The sequence below is a fragment of the Arachis hypogaea genome, chromosome 3, assembly GCF_003086295.3.
Source record: "Arachis hypogaea cultivar Tifrunner chromosome 3, arahy.Tifrunner.gnm2.J5K5, whole genome shotgun sequence".
NCBI lineage: Eukaryota > Viridiplantae > Streptophyta > Magnoliopsida > Fabales > Fabaceae > Arachis > Arachis hypogaea.
In genome coordinates, this window is record NC_092038.1 from 58,663,611 (window position 1) to 58,676,051 (window position 12,441).

Sequence of the window (12,441 nt, forward strand, 5' to 3'; positions counted from 1 at the left end):
ATTCACTCACGCGACCGCATGCCCCACGCGGCCGCGTCACTTGACAATAGCACCAACCGCGCGAACGCGTCACTCACGCGTCCGCGTCGCTTGCGCCGCACAAGTTAAACAGCGCAGCCAAATATCTTATCTTTTCTTTCCCAAATCTAAATCTTTTCTTTCCCTTCTTATTTCTTTCTTCCTTACTTTCTTTTTTCTTTCTTTTTCTTTTAATTGGTGTTAGAAATTTATTTGGATCATTATTTTCTATATTTTGCTGTGGATTAATTAGGAATTGTTTGACAATTATTAATTATTTTTAGGGTCACTTGCATGTTCAAAATTCAACACTTTCAATAACTTATTTACCATGCATGCTATGTGAAAACGCCTGTATGGCATCACACACTACTTTTCTGTTATCCTACTTTCATGCCTGTTTTTCACAAAATTCTTTTTTATATTTTATTAATTATTTATAATTGTCCATACAAGCATATTGTTAGTTTGAAAGACTTGGTAATCTAACTTGGACATTGAATGCTTGATCTATGCTACTCATGCATTTGCCAGCATGCTAATAAATATCTTGCATTTAACTGTCATCACATGCACTTGCTATATTTCCATTGATGACTTTTCACATGTAGTCATGACCATGTGTTAACGTCATTCTTCTTTACTGTGCATTGATTACCACCTTTCCCGTTCTCTTCCATGCTGGAACCCCTAGCTTTACTTGTTACTTTCTTTTTCCCCTTTGATGAGCGGATAATTTATACGCTTTTTGGCATTGTTTTTAGGTAGTTTTTAGTAAGTTCAAGCTACTTTTAGGGATGTTTTCATTAGTTTTTATGTTAAATTCATATTTCTAGACTTTACTATGAGTTTTTGTGTTTTTCTGTGATTTCAGGTAAATTCTGACTGAAATTGAGGGACTTGAGCAAAACTCTGAAAAAGGCTGACAAAAGGACTGCTGATGCTGTTGGAATCTGACCTCCCTGCACTCGAAATGGATTTTTTGGAGCTACAGAACTTCAATTGGCGTGCTCTTAACGGCGTTGGAAAGTAGACATCCAGAGCTTTCCAGCAATATATAATAGTCCATACTTTGTTCAGAAATTGACGACGCAACTTGGAGTTGAACGCCAAGTACATGCTGCTGTCTGGAGTTAAACGCCAGAAAAACGTCATGATCCGGAGTTGAACGCCCAAAACACGTCATAACTCGGAGTTCAACTCCAAGAAAAGCCTCAGCTCGTGGATAGATCAAGTTCAGCTCAAACATACACCAAATGGGCCCCAGAAGTGGATTTATGCATCAAATACTTACTCATGTAAACCCTAGTAGCTAGTCTAGTATAAATAGGATAAGTTACTATTGTATTAGACATCTTTGGTCTCAGTTTTGTTTTATTCTTCATCTGAGGAGACTATTGATCACATTCAGGGGGCTGGCCATTCGGCCATGCCTGAACCTTTTACTTATGTATTTTCAACAGTGGAGTTTCTGCACACCATAGATTAAGGGTGTGGAGCTCTGCTGTACCTCAAGTTTCAATACAATTACTATTACTTTTCATTCAATTCTCTTTTATTCTTATTCCAAGATATACGTTGCACTTCAACTTGATGAATGTGATGATCCGTGACACTCATCATCATTCTCACCTATGAACGCGCGTGATTGACAACCACTTCCGTTCTACCTTAGGCCAGGCGCATATCTCTTAGATTCCCCAACAGAATCTTCGTGGTATAAGCTAGATAGATGGCGGCATTCATGGGGATCCGGAAAGTCTAACCTTGTCTGTGGTTTTCCGAGTAGGATCCTGGGAATCCGGAAAGTCTAACCTTGTCTGTGGTATTCCGAGTAGGATTCCGGTATTGAATGACTGTGACGAGCTTCAAACTCCTGAAGGCTGGGCGTTAGTGACAGACGCAAAAGAATCAACGGATTCTATTCCAACCTGATTGAGAACCGACAGATGATTAGCCGTGCTGTGACAGAGCATAGGAACGTTTTCACTGAGAGGACGGGATGTAGCCATCAGCCATGGGTGATGCCTCCAGACGATTAGCCGTGCAGTGACAGCGCATAGGATCATTTTCCCGAGAGGATTGAAAGTAGCCACCGTTGATGGTGATGCCCTACATACAGCTTGCCATGGAAATGAGTAAGAAGGATTGAAGGAAGAGTGAGTAGTGAAGCAGAGTTTCAAGAGGAGCACAGCATCTCCATACACCTATCTAAAATTCTCACTATTGAATTACATAAGTATTTCTATCCCTTTTTATTTTCCTTTTTTATTATTATTAATTTTCGAAAACCCATAAACCAATTTAATCTGCCTAACTGAGATTTACAAGGTAACCATAGCTTGCTTCATACCAACAATCTCTGTGGGATCGACCCTTACTCACGTAAGGTTTATTACTTGGACGACCCAGTACACTTGCTGGTTAGTTGAACGGAGTTGTGAGCTTCTCTAACAGTGCCTGGAATTCTTGTATCACAATTTCGTCCACCAAGTTTTTGGCGCCGTTGCCGGGGATTGTTCGAGTATGGACAACTGACGGTTCATCTTGTTGCTCAGATTAGGTAATTTTCTTTTCAAAAATCTTTTTCAAAATTTTTCTTTTCTTTTTCGTTTTTCTAAAAATATTTTCGAAAAAAAAAATAATAAAAATACAAAAAAAATCATAAAATCATAAAACCAAAAATATTTTGTGTTTCTTGTTTGAGTCTTGTGTTAATTTTTAAGTTTGGTGTCAATTGCATGCTTTTAAAATTTTTCTTGCATTTTTTCGAAAATCCCATGCATTCATAGTGTTCTTCATGATCTTCAAGTTGTTCTTGATAAGTCCTCTTGTTTGATCTTGATGTTTTCTTGTTTTGTGTTGGTTGTTGTTTTTCATGTGCATCTTTGCATTCATATTTTCCAAGCATTAGGAATTTCTAAGTTTGGTGTCTTGCATGTTTTCTTTACATCAAAAATTTTTCAAAATTATGTTCTTGATGTTCATCATGATCTTCAAAGTGTTCTTGGTGTTCATCTTGACATTCATAGCATTCTTGCATGCATCTTGTGTCTTGATCCAAAATTTTCATGTTTTGGGTCATTTTTGTGTTTTTCTTTAAAAATTCAAAAATAAAAAAAATATCTTTTCCTTATTTCCCTCCAAATTTTCGAAATTTTGGGTTGACTTGGTCAAAAATTTTTAAAATTAGTTTTTCTCACAAGTCAAGTCAAAAATTCAATTTTAAAAAATCTTATCTTTTCAAAATCTTTTTCAAAAATCATATCTTTTTCATTTTTTTTCATTTTTCGAAAATTTCAAAAATCTTTTTCAAAAATAATTTCAAATTCTTTTTCTTATCTTTATATCAAATTTTCGAAAATTAGCTAACAAGTAATGTGATTGATTCAAAAATTTGAAGTTTGTTACTTTCTTGTTAAGAAAGGTTCAATCTTTAAGTTCTAGAATCTTATCATGTAGTTTCTTGTTAGTTAAGCAATTTTAAAAATTAAATCTTTTTTTCAAAATATCTTTTTCTTAAAAATCTTATCTTTTTCAAAAATTTTATCTTTTTTCAAAATTTGATTTCAAAATATCTTATCTAACCTCCTATCTTCTTATCTTTTTAAATTTTAATTTCAAAATCTTTTTCAATCAACTAACTAACTTTTTGTTTGTTTCTTATCTTTTTCAAAACCAACTAACTTCCTATCCATCTCTAATTTTCAAAAATACTTCTCTCTTTTTCAAAAATTCTTTTTAATTGTTTTAAATTTTAATTTTAATCTTATCTTATCTCTAATTTTCGAAAATTACTAACCTCTTTTTCAAAAATTATTTTCGAAATTTCTCTTCTCTTCTCTTATTCTATTTAATTAATTAATTACTAACACTTCTCTTCACCTCTCTTCATCTAAGAATCCAAACTTCTTATATCCCTTGTATTTGGATTCTTCCCCCCTTTCTCTGTCTACTAACAGAAAGAAATCTCTATACTGTGACATAGAGGATTCCTCTTTCTTTTCTTGTTTTCCTCTCTTTCATATGAGCAGGAACAGGGAAAAAGGCACTCTTGTTGAAATTGATCCAGAACCTGAAAGGACTCTGAAGAGAAAATTAAGAGAAGATAAATTACAACAATCCAGAAACAACCTTTCAGAAATTTTCGAACAAGAGAAGGAGATGGCAGCCGAAAATAATAATAATAATGCAAGGAGAATGCTTGGTGACTTTACAAAGCCAACGTCCAAATTTGATGGAAGAAGCATCTCCATTCCTGCCATTGGAGCCAATAACTTTGAGCTGAAACCTCAGCTAGTTGCCTTGATGCAACAAAACTGCAAGTTTTATGGACTTCCATCTGAAGATCCTTATCAGTTTTTAACTAAGTTCTTGCAGATCTGTGAGACTGTAAAGACGAATGGAGTTAATCCTGAAGTCTACAGACTCATGCTTTTCCCTTTTGCTGTAAGAGACAGAGCTAGAATATGGTTGGATTCACAACCTAAGGATAGCCTGGACTCCTGGGATAAGCTGGTCACTGCTTTCCTGGATAAATTCTTTCCTCCTCAAAAGCTGAGCAAGCTGAGAGTGGATGTTCAAACCTTCAAACAAAAAGATGGTGAATCCCTCTATGAAGCTTGGGAAAGATACAAGCAGCTGACCAAAAGATGTCCATCTGACATGTTTTCAGAATGGACCCTATTAGATATATTCTATTATGGTCTCTCTAAATTTTCGAAAATGTCATTGGACCATTCTGCAGGTGGATCTATTCACCTGAAGAAAACGCCTGAAGAGGCTCAAGAACTCATTGACATGGTTGCAAACAACCAGTTCATGTATACCTCTGAGAGGAATTCCGTGAATAATGGGATACCTCAGAAGAAAGGAGTTCTTGAAATTGATGCTCTGAATGCCATATTGGCTCAGAACAAAGTGTTGACTCAACTGGTCAACATGATCTCTCAAAATCTGAATGGGTTGCAACATGCATCCAACAGTACTAGAGAGGCAGCTTCTGAAGAAGCTTATGATCCTGAGAACCCTGCCATGGCAAAGGTTAATTACATGGGTGAACCATATGGGAACACCTATAACCCATCATGGAGAAATCATCCAAATTTCTCCTGGAAGGATCAACAAAAGCCTCAACAAGGCTTTAACAATGGTGGACGCAATAGGCTGAGCAATGGCAAGCCATATCCATCATCTTCTCAGTAACAGACAGAGAATTCTGAACAAAACACTTCTAATTTAGCCAATATAGTCTCTGATCTGTCAAAGGCCACTTTCAGTTTCATGAATGAAACAAGATCCTCCATTAGAAATTTGGAGGCACAAGTGGGCCAGCTGAGTAAGAAAGTCATTGAAACTCCTCTCAGTATTCTCCCAAGTAACACAGAAGAGAATCCAAAAGGAGAGTGCGAGGCCATTGATATACTTAATATGGCCGAATGCACAAGGGAGGAGGAGGACGAAAATCCTAGTGAAGAAGACCTCCTGGGACGTCCTTCAAGCAAGAAGGAGTTTCCTATTAAGGATCCAGAGGAATCTGAGGCTCATATAGAGACCATAGAGATTCCATTAAATCTCCTTCTGCCATTCATGAGCTCTGAAGACTATTCTTCCTCTGAAGAGGATGAAGATGTGACTGGAGAGCAAGTTGCTCAATATTTAGGAGCTATCATGAAGCTGAATGCCAAGTTATTTGGTAATGAGACTTGGGAAAGTGAACCTCCCTTGCTCATTAGTGAACTAGATACTTGGATTCAAAAAACTCTACCTCAAAAGAAACAAGATCCTGGCAAGTTCTTAATACCTTGTACCATTGGCACCATGAGCTTTGAAAGAGCTCTATGTGATATGGGGTCAGGGATAAATCTTATGCCACTCTCTGTAATGGAGAAGTTGGGGATCATTGAGGTACAACCTGCCTTGTTCTCATTACAATTGGCAGACAAGTCATTGAGACAAGCTTATGGAATAGTAGAGGACGTGTTAGTAAAGGTTGAAGGCCTTTACATCCCTGCTGATTTCATAATCTTAGACACTAGGAAGGAAGAGGATGATTGCATCATCCTTGGAAGACCTTTCCTAGCCACAGCAGAAGCTGTGATAGATGTCAACAGAGGTGAGTTAGTCCTTCAATTGAATGGGGACTACCTTGTGTTTAAGGCACATGGCCATCCCTCTGTGACAAAAGAGAGTAAGCATGAAGAGCTTCTCTCAGTTCAGAGTCAAGAAGAGCCCACACAGTCAAACTCTAAGTTTGGTGTTGTGAGGCCACAACCAAACTCTAAGTTTGGTGTTAAGATCCCATATCTAAACTCTAAGTTTGGTGTTGGGACTACACTAACATTGACCTGATCACCTTTTGGCTCCATGAGAGCCACTGTCAAGCTATTGACATTAAAGAAGCGCTTGTTGGGAGGCAACCCAATTTTAATTATCTAATTTTTATTTTATTGTTATTTTGTGTTTTATTAGGTACATGATCATGAGGAGTCACGAAAAAATAAAAAAAAATTAAAAACAGAGTCAAAAACAGAAGAAAAAAATTTTTCACCCTGGAGGACGCACAGGCTGGCGTTCAACGCTAGTAAGATGCATCTGGCCGGCGTTCAACGCCAGAACAGAGCACCATTCTGGAGCTGAACGCCAGAAACAAGCAACATTCTGGCGCTGAATGCCAGGAATGTGCCCAGAGAGGAAAAACTGGCGCTGAACGCCAGTAACAAGCATGAAACTGGCGTTCAACGCCAGAAACATGCTTTACATGGGCGTTGAACGCCCAGAATGTGCACCAATGGGCGTTTAAACGCCAGAATGGTGTGCAAAGGCATTTTACATGCCTATTTGGTGCAGGGATGGAATTCCTTGACACCTCAGGATCTGTGCAAAGGCATTTTACAATTCAACTTCTCTTTCCCACCCAATCCCACCCATATAGCCGAATCCATCTCCCCTCACTCACCTCCATTTTCTTCTTCTTCTTCTTCCTCTCTTCTTTCTTCTCTTGCTCGAGGGCGAGCAATATTTTAAGTTTGGTGTGGTAAAAGCATAGCTTTTTTTGCTTTGCCATTACCATTAATGGCACCTAAGGCCAGAGAAACCTCAAAGGGAAGACAAAAGCTTCCACCTCTGAGTCTTGGGAGATGGAAAGACTCATATAAAGTCGTCATAGCTCAGTGGTAGAACATGTGGCTGCAAATCAAGAGATCCCTGAGATACCTCAGGGGATAAGTTATCCTCCACACAAATATTGGAAGCAACTAAGGGTAGAAACACCAAAATTACTAGGAATCATTCAACAGAAGCAAGGAAGAGACATAGAGGAGCTCAAAAAGCACCAGTGGACCTTCAAGAAGGCGCCACCCTCACTCAGGTGGATTCATTCCTTGTTCTTATTTCTTTCTGCTTTTCGGTTTTTAATGTTGTGTTTATCTATGTTTTGTGTCTTTACTTCATGATCATTAGTATGTAGCCATGCCTTAAAGCTATGAATAAAATCCATTAATCCTTCACCTCTCTTAAATGAAAAATGTTTTAATTCAAAAGAACAAGAAGTACATGAATTTTCGAATTTATCCTTGAATTTAATTTTAATTATATTGATGTGGTGACAATACTTTTTGTTTTCTGAATGAATGATTGAACAGTGCATATGTCTTTTGATATTGTTGTTTATGAGTGTTAAAATTGTTGGCTCTTGAAAGAATGATGAACAAAGAGAAATGTTATTGATGATCTGAAAGATTATAAAATTGATTCTTGAAGCAAGAAAAAGCAGTGAAAAAGCAAAGGCTTGCGAAAAAAAATGGCGAAAAAAAATTAGAAAGAAAAAAAAAAGCAAGCAGAAAAAGCCAATAGCCCTTAAAACCAAAAGGCAAGGGTAAAAAGGATCCAAGGCTTTGAGCATCAATGGATAGGAGGGCCCAAAGAAATAAAACACAGGCCTAAGCGGCTAAATCAAGCTGTCCCTAACCATGTGCTTGTGTCATGAAGGTCCAAGTGAAAAGCTTGAGACTGAGTGGTTAAAGTCGTGATCCAAAGCAAAAGAGTGTGCTTAAGAGCTCTGGACACCTCTAACTGGGGACTCTAGCAAAGCTGAGTCACAATCTGAAAAGGTTCACCCAGTCATGTGTCTGTGGCATTTGTGTATCCGGTGGTAATATTGGAAAACAAAGTGCTTAGGGCCACGGCCAAGACTCATAAGTACCTGTGTTCAAGAATCAACATGCTTAACTAGGAAAGTCAATAACACTATCCGAAATTCTAAGTTCCCAGAGACGCCAATCACTCTGAACTTCAAAGGAAAAAGTGAGATGCCAAAACTGTTCAGAAGCAAAAAGCTACAAGTCCCGCTCATCTAATTATAATTAATATTCATTGATAATTTGAAATTTATAGTATATTCTCTTCTTTTATCCTAATTGATTTTCAGTTGCTTGGGGACAAGCAACAATTTAAGTTTGGTGTTGTGATGAGCGGATAATTTATACGCTTTTTGGCATTGTTTTTAGGTAGTTTTTAGTAAGTTCAAGCTACTTTTAGGGATGTTTTCATTAGTTTTTATGTTAAATTCATATTTCTGGACTTTACTATGAGTTTGTGTGTTTTTTTGTGATTTCAGGTAAATTCTGACTGAAATTGAAGGACTTGAGCAAAACTCTGAAAAAGGCTGACAAAAGGACTGCTGATGCTGTTGGAATCTGACCTCCCTGCACTCGAAATGGATTTTTTGGAGCTACAGAACTTCAATTGGCGCGCTCTCAACGGCGTTGGAAAGTCGACATCTAGAGCTTTCCAGCAATATATAATAGTCCATACTTTGTTCTGAAATTGACGACGCAACTTGGAGTTGAACGCCAAGTACATGCTGCTGTCTGGAGTTAAACGCCAGAAAAACGTCATGATCCGGAGTTGAACGCCCAAAACACGTCATAACTCGGAGTTCAACTCCAAGAAAAGCCTCAGCTCGTGGATAGATCAAGCTCAGCTCAAACATACACTAAGTGGGCCCCGGAAGTGGATTTATGCATCAAATACTTACTCATGTAAACCCTAGTAGCTAGTCTAGTATAAATAGGATAAGTTACTATTGTATTAGACATCTTTGGTCTCAGTTTTGTTTTATTCTTCATCTGAGGAGACTATTGATCACATTCAGGGGGCTGGCCATTCGGCCATGCCTGAACCTTTTACTTATGTATTTTCAACAGTGGAGTTTCTGCACACCATAGATTAAGGGTGTGGAGCTCTGCTGTACCTCAAGTTTCAATACAATTACTATTACTTTTCATTCAATTCTCTTTTATTCTTATTCCAAGATATACGTTGCACTTCAACTTGATGAATGTGATGATCCGTGACACTCATCATCATTCTCACCTATGAACGCGCGTGATTGACAACCACTTCCGTTCTACCTTAGGCCAGACGCATATCTCTTAGATTCCCCAACAGAATCTTCGTGGTATAAGCTAGATAGATGGCGGCATTCATGAGGATCCGGAAAGTCTAACCTTGTCTGTGGTATTCCGAGTAGGATCCTGGGAATCCGAAAAGTCTAACCTTGTCTGTGGTATTCCGAGTAGGATTCCGGTATTGAATGACTGTGACGAGCTTCAAACTCCTGAAGGCTGGGCGTTAGTGACAGACGCAAAAGAATCAACGGATTCTATTCCAACCTGATTGAGAACCGACAGATGATTAGCCGTGCTGTGACAGAGCATAGGAACGTTTTCACTGAGAGGACGGGATGTAGCCATCAGCCATGGGTGATGCCTCCAGATGATTAGCCGTGCAGTGACAGCGCATAGGATCATTTTCCCGAGAGGATTGAAAGTAGCCACCGTTGATGGTGATGCCCTACATACAGCTTGCCATGGAAAGGAGTAAGAAGGATTGAAGGAAGAGTGAGTAGTGAAGGAGAGTTTCAAGAGGAGCACAGCATCTCCATACACCTATCTGAAATTCTCACTATTGAATTACATAAGTATTTCTATCCCTTTTTATTTTCCTTTTTTTATTATTAATTTTTGAAAACCCATAAACCAATTTAATCTGCCTAACTGAGATTTACAAGGTAACCATAGCTTGCTTCATACCAACAATCTCTATGGGATCGACCCTTACTCACGTAAGGTTTATTACTTGGACGACCCAGTACACTTGCTGGTTAGTTGAACGGAGTTGTGAGCTTCTCTAACAGTGCCTGGAATTCTTGTATCACAATTTCATCCACCACCCTTTCAGGATGTCCACCAAGAAGGGTAGAGAGAAAGCTACTTCCAAACCACTGGCAAGGAAAGGAACAAAAAGAGCACCAGCTGAGGAACCACAACCCCTGCCACCTGCACATCTTTGCATGTACCGAAGACGGTGCAACCTTTAAGTGTGGGGAGGTCGATACCGATCTTCACGGGTTAGTTAGTCCCTTCTCAACACCAGTTTTTGTTTTTCATTGTTGCATTTGCATGTTTGATTGCATGTTTCTTTTTTGTGCATATTTTACCACTTGGTTAAAGTAATATTTTCTTTTTCAAGAAATTTTTATAGTATTTCACTAATTTGAATAAAACTTTTTGAAAAACTTGTTTGAAGAAATCTCATTTTGGAACATGGTTTAAAGCTCAAACACACAAAGCCAGTGAGATTTTGAGCCTATTTGATTGGTAGCATTTTATCAATCAATATTTTATTTTTGGTGTGTGTTTTTCTCTCTAAAATTGTGATCTTTGTCTTGCTTAATTCTATATTTCCATTGTTTGATGTATGCATGCACTGATATAATTGAGGCCCTTGTTTCACTAAGCTTACATACCCATATGGCCTTACCCTTTCATTATTCTTTGCAAATCAATTTGAGCCTAATATACCCATTTGTTCTTTACTCTAGCTCATTACTAACTCTAGGTAGAAAACAATAATGTCCTTAATTTGAATCCTTGGTTAGCTTAGACTAGTAAAAGTGCTCATGATTTAAATGTGGGGAAGTTGGGTTTGAAAATATTTGGTTTGAATAATTGGGTGTTGTATATTTTAGTGAAAATGTGCAAAATAATGGTTGAGCACATGTTATTGCATTCAATACTTTAATCATATGTATTGAAAAAAATAAAAATAAAAAAGTGAAAAAGAAAAAGAAAAGAGCAATTAATAAAAGGGGACAAAATGCCCCAAAATAAATAGTGAAATCAATGCATATGAGCTGTACTCAAAACTTGGAATGCATAAATATGTAGTAAACACAGTTAATGGGAAGTTAGATTTTGTATTTTAATTAAATGAATTGTCTTAAGTCCACTTGGCCAAATACAATCCTACCTTGACCCTAACCCCATTACAACCCTTAAAAGACCTCTTGATTTGTGTATTGGTGCATTGAATTTTTGTTGATTGTTAGATGAAGAGCAAGCTATAGAAAGCAAGATTCGTAGAGATTTGAGAGAATTGACCCTAGACACTTCAGAGTTAGAGTGATATACATTACCAGTAAGGGTTCAGTGCTCAATTCTATGTTCCCTGCTTTCATGAGCTATCTTCTTCTTGCAAGTTATTCATATTGTATTTTGTGATTTGAATTAGTGAAATCCAGTTCGTATTTGTTCTTGAAAGATTTATTTACTTTTTCACCAAGTAGGTAGAATCATCTTTGCATGTAGTTGCATTCACATTAATAGGTTGCATTGCATAAGTCTTGCCTTTTCCTACTCATTTATTTGGTCTCCTTGAGTTTAGCATGAGGACATGCTAATGTTTAAGTGTGGAGAGGTTGATAAACCATTATTTTATGGTTTACAATGTGTTTAATTGTGTGGTTTTATCATGGTCTTTACCCACTTATTCATATAATTAGCATGCATTTATATTTCCTTCCTAAAATTATTACATGATTGAAAACATGCTTCTTTGGTCTTAATTTAGCTAATCTTAATCTTCTCTTATTACCATTCGATGCCTTGATCTGTGTGTTAAGTGTTTCAGGCTTAGGGCATGAATGAGTGAAAGATTGGGAAGGAAGCTTGCAAAAATGGAAGGAACACAAGAAATTAAGGAGATGACCAGCGAGAAGTGACGCGTATGCGTCAGCGACGCGACCGCGCGAAAATGAGAACATGCTATTATTTAAGTGTAAGGAGGTTGATAAACCCATATTTTGTGATATATTTTGTGCTTAGTTTGAGTGATTTATTCAATCCTTCACCCACTTATTCATATTAATTGCATGGTTTTACTTCCCCTTCCTTATTATGTGATGTATGTGAAAAACATGTTTCTTATGCTTTAAAATTAATTATTTTAATTACCTTTATTTCCATTCGATGCCGTGATTAGTGTGTTGAGTAGTTTCAGATCTTCTAAGGCAGGAATGACTTAAAGGATGGAAAAGAAACATAAAAAAATGGAAGGAAAAGCACAAAACGGAGTTTCTGA